Here is a 14,226-nt window from a genome sequence, read left to right as displayed (position 1 = left end):
CACCTCCTGTCTGTTGTTTTTCAGATACCCTTAGCTCAAAGTAATCCTGTGTCAGAGTGGCATGCTTGGGGGTGGCACATTTTGCAAGTGTTCATAAGTGACATTTTGTTAGCATTTAACTTATAGCAGAAACACAGACACACTCTATTCTCTGCTTATCCATAGAATGTGACTACACTGATATTTTATGGATTTTTCTTTTACTTTGAGTGCATATAGAAATTCTCTATTTATGAGTGTTCCCCATAACTCATGAAAGTGGAGAATTTCTTAGTGAGTGGGAACTGCAGCTGATTTTCTTGTTTAAGAGCCTTAGTTTCCCAAAGTTACATTTGTTATAAATGGACAGGACAAAGGAATTATTTAGCATCTTCACACATGCTTGTGTAAAACATATAGACTCATCTTTTGTCAAAAATTAATAGGTTGTGGCCTCAATTAAGAGCTTCATATATATGTGTATATACATATATATATATGTATATTATGAGGAGCCCATGTTATTGCCACAAAATATGCTGTCACTTGGACTTCACTTTGGTGAAAAGTGTAAGAACTAGATTTGAATAAATATGTGGGATTGTGGGAGAAATTTTAACACACCATTCCTTTTTCTCTCTAGTCATACTAATGATGATTTTTATAAAATCTCAAGGCCTGTACTTGCCTTTGAGTAGTAATTATATAAAAATATTACTTAACCTAAATTCTACCAAATATGAAAGAAAAATGAGAAAGGTTGGAAATGTTTTGTGCTTCTTATAATGTAGGAAAATTAGTGAAGAACTCAAGTAGTGATTTAAAAGAGAATAAATCACTTGAATATAGGTCTATTTCTTTGACCAATAAGAGTGTGTGTACCACATTGTTGGTCAAGTCCATAATAAATGGTAATTAACTTTTGTGACTTCATTATTTTAATGATATTGAAATGAAGTCTTAATTGTGTTGTTTTCTATCAGGTGTATGTTAAGTTACTGAAAATAATGTCCGAATACAGGATTTGGTATTTTGTTCATTTTAAACTGAAGCTGGTAAAATGCTATAATGTAATTGTTATGACTGCCAATCAGTGGCTTTCTCTTTGCTTTCTTACTGGGCTGGAAGGATTGCTTGTGGGCTAAGGCTTGTTATGTACGTGCGTTTGATGACCAGAACTCATATAAAATCCACGGCATTGTGGAAAGTACCCTACTCCCAGCCTTGAAAAGGAGCACACAAGAGGATGAGACTCGCTGGCCAACAAGTCTGTGATGACTGCAGAGCTCCAAGTTCAGTAAGGGACTCTGCCTCAAAACTGTAATCTGTACAGGGCTTGAAGAAGACTTTGGATGTCAACCGCTGCTCCTGCCTTAAGTCCACATACATATACAAATGCACAAAACAAGGCATACATACATATTAACAGGTATGCACTCGTGACTGTGCATATACACACAAATTTTTAGAAACAGAAAAGACAATAATAAACCGGGGAGTTGGATGCTGGGAATTTCATAGTGTCTAAAATGTGTTCTGTGATTGTTCAGCTCTTGTGGCTCCATTTTCTGCCCTGCATTGAATCACTGAACTGTGGCTATAAAGACACCCACAAAACAATAACTAATGTGGAAGTGTCCTTTTTGTAAAACGGAAGAGAAGAATTACATGTGAGAGGTGATCTCACTGCATTTATTACAATAAGAAATTACAGCACATAAAGCTTTGGCAAACATATATGTATCTCTCATATTTGATTTACACTAATGTTTTTGGTGAAATCTATTTGTTAATTATAATATAATTATCAATAATTTCAGTAAAAACAAAATTATTTTGAAACCTAGTAATCCTCCTTTTTATGAATGAAAAATATTTATTCAAGCCTACTTTTAATTTATGAGTTAAACAAAGCTGTTAATTTCCATTCGGGAAACTAATATTATTTCTGTTTTCCAAAATTAAATGAAATACCTTCTCTAGAATTAAAAAAAAATCAATTCCTCACATCATAGACTAAACTATTTGTGCTCACATCAGTTTTAATAGCTGTGTCTTTGCTTTTAGAATGTGCTCTTTGCTTCTGCTCCAGTAGCAATTTCCACTGGGAAAACTTCTGAGTTCCCCAAACAAAGCAAAACAAAAATTGCTAAACAATTCAATACATTCTTATAAGTCTAAGCTATGGTTTTTGAGCACAGAAATTTATTTTATTTGACTTTTTGGCTGGTCTGATCAGACAGAGTATTTATGTATCCCTGAACACACAATCCTCCTGCTTTGACTTCCAAGGGGCTGGGATTCCAGGTGCACAGCACCACAACTGACCCGAGTGTAGATTCTGAACATGTTTTCTACTAACCGTTGATTATGCCTCATCTGTTAATCATTTTAACTTTTTTCCCCCAAGCATTGAATTCTAAGTATGCTTTTACACTAGAGTCTTGAGAATTACATTTTCTGTGAAATTCTCAGTGGAGAGGATTGCTTACCTGCCAGTGTATTTAAAGATGATGCAGGGAGGGTGAGTAAACTTGATGTTTCATGTGCATTCTTGATTCAGCTCTCCCGCCGAAGAGGTAATGGGCTTTCCTTGTCACTGACAGCTCACCCGATGGAGCCAGCGTTGTCTGGGATGTGTGCCTCCTACGTAGAACGAACCAAACTTTTTATCTATATCTGACTCCCACTCAACTTCACAGTGGATGTCACTGCTTCTTACATACATCTTGTCTTTAGACAGTGATAAGCCTTGTTCTAGAATCTGCTTGGTTTGTTTCCTTTGTAGACAGTGAGTAACCGACTACTGGAGGTGCGGTTAGCTGGCTCTCACTAGAGTCTAGTTACGCCAGTCTAAAGCTCCCCCTATGTTCCTGTGCTCAATTAAATGTTCAGGTGCAATCTGCCAAAGAAGATTCAAGATGACAAATGTCCCATCCTGATATCTTTGGGTTTTGCTGTTTTATGACTTCCTGTGTACTTCTTATTACTGTCATTTGCCTCTTTAACTTGTTTTGCTGAAACTGTGTAGGCTAAAAATAGAATTGACTGATTTATGAATGAAAGGTTAATAATGGCTTATTAATATAATATATTAACAATGAGCTGCAGTAATCAAGTAATTCACAACAGGAAGGGAAATCGTAGATGACTTTCAGTCTAGCATCCATATTCAGTTTCTTGAGGAAGATGTCACTGAAAGAAACTAGGACACTCTTGTACAAAACAGGGCACAGAATCAAGCAAGAGTAGATAGTTTTGGTTATGAATTCTCAGTTCCCCAACTGTACAAATTTATATTTTCACATGATTAAGAAGAAAAGACCCCTTTTCTAAATCAATTGTAAGTAAGTGATTGGTAAAATGAGCATATTTACATAAAATAAAAATTTAATAAACAACCTGAGCTAATTATAATGGGACTTCAATTAAATAGCATGATTTAGCCATAGGGTAAATTTGATGCTCATGAAAGTATGCTTATACACAATTTTGATGGTATAATCACTGTAATACAGAATGAATACATAAAAACAAGGAGGTGACTGTGCGGCGTTTTATGTCTCCAGTGTTAGACCAGTGTTTGATTCTTCTTATGCCATTGTAGTTGCCCACATTTTAATGCTGTTGCAAGAATTTTACGACCTTTATAATTATAAGCATATATTTGTTCAAAGCTGGTTTAAAGATGATTGAGAGTCAATGGCATGCGAAGCCAAATCTGTTTTTGTTCTATGAAAATGCTTTACAGTACTGTGACCAGATGGAAAAATAGCAGATGTTCTCGGGTGTGAAAACTTTTGATTATGGTTAACAGTATCCCTGTGAAATATCTTTATGCTAAACCTTTTGGGTAATTTACACAATAATAGAAAATATCTTCTTACATACGAACTCCAATTTATTGCTTCAGCATGGATTCCTAGTGTGAGAAATAACTTTCATAAATTTCTTTTAAAATTATGATAATTGGGAAAATTCAGAGTATACAGCTACGTGATTTTATTGAATTTTGTAAAAATGGTATCAGATGTAGGTTTAGGATTACTTGGACTATTTTCTAGGCATTTCTCATAGGAACTCTTCTGCTCTGGCAATGAAATTAGGATCTTCCCCTTGGCCACCCCTACTGTTAGATGACATTAGTGCATTTTCTGAAGTAGTCATGTCATTCCCTGTCAGTACCCAGAAGTAATCGTTCGCTGCAATTGTTAATCTGTGCTCTGCTAACTGACAGTGGGGCACATGAAAGGCAATGTCCTGTTCCCACATGGATGTGTGCTTCACAGCCGTGAACTTTGAAGACTAATTTTTAACTCAGCCTTTTCTTTTGCATTTATTCCAGTGCTCATGTTGAAACCATTCTTCTAAGTATTCATTCCTTTTGGTGAGAGTATAACTCTGGCTCTTTTGATGGACTCTATTTAGCTTATGCAGTTTCTATCTTTGAAGTTTTTCTAACAATTTTGTCTTGCTGTAAGTCATGATATTTTCATTTTTGTGCTGCATGGTAATTTTTCATAAGGAAATATGTCATAATAGAAATTTCAACATCTACAGAGAAATCAAAACGGAGTAGTTTAATATCTAAAATAAATAATTTGTTTGGACTATATTGATCAAAAGATATTATAAGAACATTGTGGTTTCTAATGTTTCAAAGCAAAGGCATTTTTTCTAATATGCATAAATGCAGTTTAATTTTTTTTTTAGGTTTGTGATCACAGTGTCACCTTGTGAATTATTTCTGTCCAAGGGCCATGAAGTAGAATGGAACAGTTTGGATGCAGAAATTATTATGATATAGTGTCTCTACCTGAGAAAGGAAACTACAAGTTATGCAGAATATGAATTCTTTTTTGTTCCAAGTCATTTGGAAAAGAGCCAATCCAAACTCTTATTTCATTGCTACATAATTGAACAAAGCACTGGTTCCCCTAGAACATTTTTGAAGGAACTGTGACTAATAGGTGATGATAATTTTAGCAGTAAGTGAACACTAAAAATACTATTGTTAAAAAAAAATGCCTGATAGTACAAGAGAGATGATATATAAGAAAGTAAGGCAAATCACAATTGAAATTCCATAGGATTTCTTTTAAAGTCAATGAAATTCAAGGAAGTCTTTCACTTTAGAAGCTAGAAGAAAAATAAAGTTGATGTTTCCATATCATGAAAAGCCTTTCACTTATGCCATGGGAAACATTTTTAGCCTCTTCTATGTGTAAATGTTTTATTTTGGTTTGACCTGTGGATTCTTTCAGTAGACTAGATCAGATCAAGGGAAGCAAGTTTTATACAGTAGAGAGAGGATGTAGATAACACATGGGAAGTGGATGTTCTTGCAGGTTAGCAGCTTATACCTGTTTTAAGTTTTTCTCATGTTATATAATTTTTATTTTTGTGAGAGCAAGGCAGCCGGAACAACGTTGTAGGAGTAAAGATGGAAGGAAGGGAGTTTTGTTAATATGGAGACAGTATCTCAAAGAAGAATTGGGATGAAGTTTGGAAAAATGTTTAATACATTCAGAGATTTTTAAGAGCAGAGATTCAAATCATGGTTGGAAGGGAACATGCTGGGTTTTTCTTCTGTCACCGTCACCAAGTGTGAGTTGACCGCTGATGTCAGACAGAGTAGGAAAAGGGCAGCAGATACCACGATTGCCGGGATAGATCCCTGCCTTTGAGGGAATTGGGATCAAAGGGCGGGCACAATCGGACAGTAAACACATTGTGAGAAATAGTCCAAGTTAGGGGCATGACCTGCTCCTCGGAAAAGCAGTGCATTTACTTACAACAGCCTCATAACAACCCGTGAAATCTCTTACAAGATATTGATTGGATAGAATATTCTAAAATCAGTACAAGTGTTAACTATTTGGTAAAATATTGCATTCCATAAGGCACTGGGGATGTTCTATGTTTTGTGAATGAAGTGCCTTATGCCTCGAGTGGTTTGGAGCTGAAAATATTTTGGTTACACAGTACTGAATAATCTTGTGGACTTACTTAGAAGAATGAATTGACATTTTATTATCATCAGGGTGTCACATTTTCCTTGTGTAACTTCTCTGAAACTGTTAGAGTGGCTTTTATTTACAATCAGCCATTTTTAAATAAAGAAAAAACTCATTATAATGTGTTGACAGAATCCACATAAAGTGTTCTATTCACACATCTGAAGAATGTTGCTTAAGCTTTAGTTGCCTGTATTTTGTTCTTGTTTTATAAGACATGCTTGTTTGTTTAAAACTTTTTGTTTGCAATGAAAATATATTCCTAGAATAAAATGTATTCTATATTTGTAGAATAAAATATTCTGGTGGCTTCCATGTCATTCTTCCCATAATCCTCTTTCACGTTTTGGAAGCTCGAAACCCTGTGTATTTTTTAGAGGTAATTTTACTGGACTGATGTACTAAAATGAATGCATTTTGTGATAACATAAAAATCAATTAAAGGAGATGCCATACAGTGAAAATATCTGTATGAAAAAGATAGCTAAGTCTCATAAATAGTTCACCTCTGGGGTAGTGTTCAAAATCAGGTAATCCCCATGTAGCAACAAGAAACAGAACGTCCCTCAGGATTTGCTTCAGTATTGGTTAGATATTTTTGTCTATATAATTACAACATCAAAAAATACTTTTAATGAGAGCATAAACACACAATGTAGAACTGATATAGATGTGTCCCTCCCCCAAGAAAAGGAGCAATTTAGGCTTCTATTTCTACTGAATCAAATGTTGTGATTTATCTTAATTATTCTGCTATCAAAGAAATAATTTTCCACATGATATCATTTTCCTATAGGAGAATGTCTGCACAATGGTTATCAGACAGTGCCCCTTTTTGATTGTACTGATACAGGATTCAGCATGTTTCTTTTTATAAAGACTCTATATTTAATGACAATAGGTCAAGAGTCAAGATTTGGTGACAAAGATGCAGGGCTATTAGTTTAGTAATTTTATAAGTGCCTAGGATTTTGTGAAAAGGTGGGGTTTGTGTCTTTATCAGACTTCTAAGATAGGATTGGTACCTGCATAGCTGAATCTCTATAGAGAACGGAAAATGAAAAGGCCCTAGGAGGAGAGACAGCTGTTGAATGTCCTGGATTTAAGGTTTGAGACTGAAGAGCCTCCTTTAACTGGATATTTAGTTATAAAACGTTTTCTGGTAAACTGTGTAAATACTTCTCTATTGATTGAGTTTGTGAGTGACGGTTGCGCTATATGGAGAAAGAATTGTGGTAGTCATGTATTAAACTGTCGGAGACCAGCTTCAACAAAAATACCACTTATCAGAGTAGGGGTATAGGGTTTAGAAAAATTAGTAAGGAATACGAAGACATGAGTGAAAATGATAAAACAGAAACACAGGATAATACCAGGAGGGAGTTCCAATGAAGACTGAAGTCGCTTGCGTTTAATTTCCATTTGCTTAAAATACCCCTGACCCTAAAAGGTAAGAATAAGAATTTTTTTTAAAAAAAAAAGTGCATTAATATGATACAGGGAAATGAACATACCCAGCTGAAGGTTGCAGGCTACATTCTTAGTTAAACATTCTGCTGCTAGAACAAGATAAGTAACACTCATATCTAGACCAAAACATTTTGTAGTCAAACCACTTTTTCGGTGGAATTCATACCTATCTCCCTAAGGGAGAAGGAATTAGTTAAGTCCTTAGACTTGTGTTCGAGATAGAAGGAGGTATATTTCTCAATACCTGAAATACGAGGTCTGGATGTTAGTCATACCTGTTGACAATAATCTTGAGAGAGCAGAACTCTCTAATATAATTCTAGGTGAGACCTTTGTTTGAAGTAGAAACAGACAATAACCTTGAAAGAATAGAAGTAAGTTCCAACTCTTTGCCCTTTGATCAGGGTGGAATGGCAACAACTTCAAGCAAGCTGAAACTCTCTAACCTTCAGACAAGGTGGAAATAGGCTCACATTTTTGGCCTCCACCTTAAACATGCAATCAAACCATTTATTAAGTAAACGAAAGCAAAAGAACAAATTACAAGTAGCAGTTAGCCCGTAAATCTTCATCAGCTCTGAAGCTCAAAACATCCAGTAGAAACTGACCAGGGAAACCTGCATGGGACTCTTGGGCAGAACAGAGAAGAGCTAATCTCTTCCCAGAGGAGCTTCTGGCTTCTCATTCCCACTGCAAGTATTTTTATACCTTAGGATAGACAACTAGTAGCGACCCATGTTAGAAATACTTCACTATCAATGTTCTCAGGGGTACAATGTTTTTATTACCCTTGGCTGTTTATTATCGTTCTTTTTCCTTGTCCTAGTATGATGGGACCAGCCTGCCACCAGGGTTGAGCCTGCCACCAGACAGGGGGTTTTGGAACAGACTTGAAATAAAGTTGCTCAAGTCTTTTTTTTCAAATCATCGTTTTTCTCAGAGTAAGTTCCGAACAAGCACAAACAGCATATGACAATTTTCTCATACAATTTATATAAAAATATAAAAAGTACCTTTCTCAAGACTTTTTGGTTTTTCAAAACTTATTGGGTAGTCTTTTTTAGAAAGAGCGTCCTGTGTTCACATCTTAATGGTTATATGTGCCAAGATGACTTAAAAGAGAAATATAAGGTCAGTCTGACTTTAAGTAATTTGCGTGATTCTTTTCTATACAGTGGAGATTTATGTGCAGCCTACCATGAATCACAATAACCATACTTTTAGATATCCATTCAGTGACCCATGGGAATTTGTGGCTTAACTAAAGTTTGACCAGTTTGGTGACTCAAACAGTGAAATGTGGCTTGTTATCAGCGTGGTCAGAATCAACACCATGAGCTGCACTCTCTTGATGGGGCTTCACAGGCCAAGTCTTCAGCAGACACAGTGAATCTTGACTGTGTGTCCTGTACAGTCCTGCTCTAATGCATGCCTCTGTCCTCCAGTACTCGACACAGGTCTCCTGTTGTTAAAACCTTCCTCTTTTAGGTCAAGGAAAGCCTATGCTCACCTCTCTTGCTTGAGTTTACACTAAATGTCATTTCTGGTACAAACAAGATAAAAAAGAATGCAAGATGTAGGGATATAAAAGAGGGTGCCAAACTGTTATTTTTCGTTAATATGTGAAGCATAAAGGAAATCTGCCAAACTCTTGACAGTTACATGAGTTTATTACTATAATAGCTATTATATATGCTCAAGCTTGTCCAGAAATCATTAACAAATAGGAACATATTTTAAGGCATTCTCATTTAAAATGGCAATCAAAAAGCAGGACCTTCTGCTAAGGGCTAAGGGCAGAACAGTTCAAAGGAACTAGCCCGAACTCATTACTATGGTGTTAAAAACCAGTTTTAAATCCATCTTTCTTGTTATCTATGCTTGTCTGAGCCAATTCACCATTAGTGAATTAGTGGTTCTGAGTCTCTGCCTTCTAACTTGTACTGCCTCTTCTGAGAGTGACTTTTTCCTGCTCCCTCTCGCTAGAAAGTGATTTCACAACTCCTTCACCATGAAACTTTGCTTGTGGCAAAATCTGCTATCTTTCATGGGATGTGTGATGTAATCAGAGAGTGATCTCGTGTGTAGAAAAGATTGTGAACTTTTCCAGGTAAGGACAGAGAGAACCAATCCTTTATCCCTCCTGGGAAAACAACTCTGAACATCTATGTTAGGGCCCAGTGAGTGACCAGTATGCAAGAATTATATGTTCTTCTACAGTGGATTTCGGCTGTCTATGGCCCTTTGATAAGATCTAGCTCATGCCTGTTTATACAGGTGGTGATGACAATAATTGTGAATAAATAAAGTCCTAGTGAGACACATCTATATTCTGCTCTCCATGGGAATGCTGAATTAAATACTTGTAGCAAAGGACATATGACTCATAGCTCTGAGAAAAAGCTTGTCAGTCCCCAATTGTGCAAAGACTGAACTTTAGAAAGATGGGTTAAAGACTGATTAGGTTTGCCCCAGAATTTGAAGGTTAGAAATTTGAGTCTGTGTAGAAGGCCCTGAAAAGTCATTTACATTTTTGAACAGAACAATAATGAGTTAGAAGAGGCATCCTTAGGAAGACTGATTTGAGAAAATTATGAATGAAAGATTAGATTGAAAGTAGGCTATAGGTAGAGAGTGCAATTACTTGATGATAGCATTAGTTCAAGTGGGAGATGATTAGGCCCTAGACGAAGGTGGTAGTCACATGAAACAGTACATTGATGTGAGAGGCCTTAGCACTGAAATCTGATTGACTGTGTGATAGATTCTGCTGCTTCTGTTAGAGGAGGTCACCAGCTTCAACATTGGTCTTCCACACCTCATGGGCCGAACCTTCAGATTCAGCAGAATAAGAAATCATTGTATTTTTGTTGTCCTTTCCATGGAAAAGACCAAAAGGCAAATCAACAGAGTTCCATGTCCAGGGAGCTCTGTAGTTTGCAGAGCCCTTGAATATGCATTTGAGCAAGGTATTGGCTGCCCGAGAGTGATGTTGCCTCCAAGGGATCAGATTTACCTCTCTCACCTTGGGATGGGAGGTTAAGTATCATGATTGATTTAATACCTGTGCGGCTATTTTATATTAGAGTTTCTGTTCTCCTTACACTGGTGTTCATATCAGTAGATGATGACCCACCCATTTTACAGTCTCCTCCCATTGGCTTTCATGTCAGTAGATGATGACCTGCCCATTTTACAGTTTGCTTCTGCTCTTTCTCTAAAACTTGCAAGTTTTTCAAAAGAGCTGGGTGTTCCCTAGAATGTAAGGAATCGTGATAAGGGAACCATTACAGAAAAGTAGATATTTTAATAGTTTATATTGGCCAATCAAAAATTTGCTTCTAAATTGTCTTTCCTATTACTATCATTTTAAAATTAGTATTTAAAATTCTTGCGCTAGGCATGGTGACAGCATTAGGAAGGCTGAGGCAGAAGAATCAGACTTTTCAGGCTCTTCTATATGATCTACTTGAGACTGTGTCTTGCAGAAAAGCAAAAAAAAGCAAGTAATCAAATAAATAAATAAATTTCTTACATGTATTTTATGGTTAAAATATTTTCAAAAAGAATAAATCAGTCCTGATTAAGGAATATTGTGAAAGGTTCACACTAAGTTAGCTCTTTTAAACAAAATGATTATATTAAAACAAGTATATCCTTGCTTAAAATTAATATGTGGGCAGTGAGGAAAGGGGTACAATTTTAAGGCTTCATCTTTTTTTCTTTGGTTGTTTTTTGTGTTTCAAGACAGGGTTTCTCTGTAGTTTTGGAACCTGTCTCAGAACTCACTCTGTAGACCAGGCTGGCCTCAAACTCATAGAGATCCAACTGTCTCTGCCTCCCAAGTGCTGGGGAAAAAGGCATGTACCACCACCACCTGACAAAGGATAGGGTTGGGGTTTTTTTCTTATTGTTTTGGTTTGGTTTGGTTTTGGTTTTTTGAATCAGGGTTTCTCTGGTTAGCCTAGGACGTCCTGGATCTCACTCTTTAGACCAGGCTAGCCTTGAACTCCCAGAGATCCACCTGCCTTTGCCTCCAGAGTGGTGGGATTAAAGGTGTGTGCCACCACCTCCCAGCTATAATGGCATATTGGGTTTAGTTTTGGTAACTAAATCTGATTTGCATAAAACTAATTTTGACTATTTACCAGAATTGACTTTATACTAACAACTCTACTAGGCTTACACATTCCTTTTACCTCCAGTGACTTTATAGAGTTTTGACCAAAGCACCTTCAAGGCCACTCACATCCTCTCTTGGTGAAGTACACCTATCTATCTATCTGCCTAATGTTTGCTGAGACTTTCAGGCAAATGAAACAACAGTCCTCTCCAATTAGCCAGAATCTTATTTAGATTTTATAAATTGCATTTCACTTAACAAATGACTAATGAGATCCCGAGTTATGTCATCTTTCATGTGATTATGAAAGTACGGAGACATGAGTTAAATAGAACTTTTAATTTTAAGAGATTTTTATTGACTTTTAGAACAAACTTGGTTGTTTCTCTTTGGACATTAAAACAACATAAAAACAAAACACCAAACCAGGTATTTTCTCAGTTTTACGAACAAAGAAAACTTGGTTACAAAGTAGGGAATGAGAATGCAGTCAGACAAGTTAAAAATGTCTAACTAAAGGCTATTTTATTGATAAGATGCTTCTAGATTGAATGCTCTATCCAGCCCTGACTAGAAGCTAATAGAACACAATGAGCAAGACTAGCAGAGAAGTTGTTCCTGAATGTATGTGGTACTTAAAGAGCTTTTGCCCAGATGAACTATGCTGCTTCTGTTGTTTTTCTTCACAGACCCTATGTTAATTTAAGCCCAGTGTATTGTATGAAGAACTTTGAACATATTTTCAAAAAGAAGCTCTGATTTGATTTTGTCGTCTTATAGTGCTTCTCTGTGTTTGGGTTAATAAGGTACACCTTGCTTTTAAAAGAAATCATTTTCCCTCGGATGAAAGGACATTACACTGTTAATGGTCTTCCTGCAGATGTTATGCATTCTTTTCTATTAGTACTTTGTACTGGTATGGAATGTATTCTCTGCTTTTCTACCCTGTCAGAGCCCCATCAAGTCCTCGATCTCCTGGGGTCCATTGCCCACACTGTTTGTTGTTTTCTCTTCAACTTCAGCTCTTGGCCACACAGAAGACTCTTTTAAAAAAAAAAAAAAGATAAACCTTTTAAAAAGGTATATTGAACTCTGAGAGCTATTGTAGTAACACCAAAGTTCACCCCTACCGGATGCTTGCCTCTTCAGTCACAAGTCTGCTAAAGCTGCAAAGTGAGACATTCCAATATCATTTGAGGCCATGGACAACTTTTCAGTGTTATATATCACAGGTTGAGTCACAGGAAGATAATGATCAGACCAATCCAGGAAGTTTGTGTAAGTCAATAGATAGCCCTAGACCAATTATCTATGATCATTGTGGCAGGATCTGTTGTTGGAGGCTGCTCAGTCATATCCCGGCTGCCTAGACTCCCAAAATAATAACACAGAAACCATATTATTTAAACACTGATTGGCCAATAGTTTATGCATATTTCTAGCTAGCTCTTATATCTTAAACTAACCCATCTCCATTAATCTGTGCATCACCATGAGGTCGTGGCTTATCAGCAAAGTTTCAGCAGGCTCCGGCGGAGGCATCTGTCTCCTGTGGTGCCTCTTGGACTCTGCCTTCTTTCTTTCTGCTGTCCCACCTAACTCTATTCTGCTAAACCACTGGCCGAAACAGTTTTATTCATTAGCCAATATAAGCAACACATATAAAGAAGGACTTCCAACACCAAGGATCTGATTGGTAGTTGATTAAAACTGACCTAGTTTGAATCTGTTCTCGCTGCTTGAATAAGCAGTTATTATCAAAGATTGTGTACCATGTTTACCATGGTTTGACATGTTATCTTCCTCTAAAACAGCCAAGAATGTCCTAAGAAAAGCGTTGTATAAAAGTTGTTGTAGCTTCCTTGAAACTTGCTGGTAGCTGTTGTGCACAACCACCAATGGGTTTCTATATAGGAAAAAGAATGTATAACACTATGGTATAATCAAAGTTAAAAAGTACCCATGACATGGCAGGGGCAGGTGGAACACTCTGACATTCGGAGTGGTGGTCGTCTCCAGGAAGAGCATTAGGCTTCAGTGACTAAGAAAAGGGTAAGATTGAGAATGTTGACAAATAGAAAAGTAGAGATAAGGCAGCAGAAGAAGACAGAGGCAGTTCTGCTTGTCAGCCGAGGAGTGTAGAAGTTAGCTTGATTTGGGAAATAACCAGGCTCGCTAAAAGATAAAACAATTATATTTTTATTTATTATAAGGAGAAAACTCACAAAACAGGAATGAGAAGTTCAAGCTCAACCATGCTGCGAGGGAACCAGACAGAGAGAGGACACCTGGGCTCCACAAGCCTTGCCGATTTTCTCCTGGTCCCAGAAAACCATACCCTAACTTGGTCCCACCTCTTAAAGATAATTGGTTGGCAAAGACTCTCCATCAGAGAAGCAGAAATTCCAACACAAGTAACAATTATTAAGGCCTCCCCATCTCCTCTCCTCCCTATAAACTCAGGTTTCTAGGAATCCAGCTAGAAACTCATCTATAGGCAAAGGCAATCACTACACACCTTGTGAAAACTTAGAAGCCCTGGCTTCACCTTTTAGATTATAATTCCATCCACAGCATCTCCCCATGTGCCATGCCTCACTTATCTTTCTCATCAAAAGAAAGAAAAAAGGGAGAAAA

General features: G+C 36.8%; 1 protein-coding gene across 4 annotated transcripts in view; it reads left to right on the top strand.

The window, feature by feature from the left end:
- The window catches only part of Immp2l (inner mitochondrial membrane peptidase subunit 2), an 811,392-nt gene that overhangs the window by 608,051 nt on the left and 189,115 nt on the right, over nucleotides 1-14,226 (top strand). The window lies entirely within an intron of this gene.

Source organism: Arvicola amphibius, chromosome 7 (genome assembly GCF_903992535.2).
Source record: "Arvicola amphibius chromosome 7, mArvAmp1.2, whole genome shotgun sequence".
Classification (NCBI taxonomy): domain Eukaryota; kingdom Metazoa; phylum Chordata; class Mammalia; order Rodentia; family Cricetidae; genus Arvicola; species Arvicola amphibius.
The sequence above is the reverse complement of the archived record's forward strand: the minus strand, read 5'-3'. Positions and strand labels throughout refer to the sequence as shown.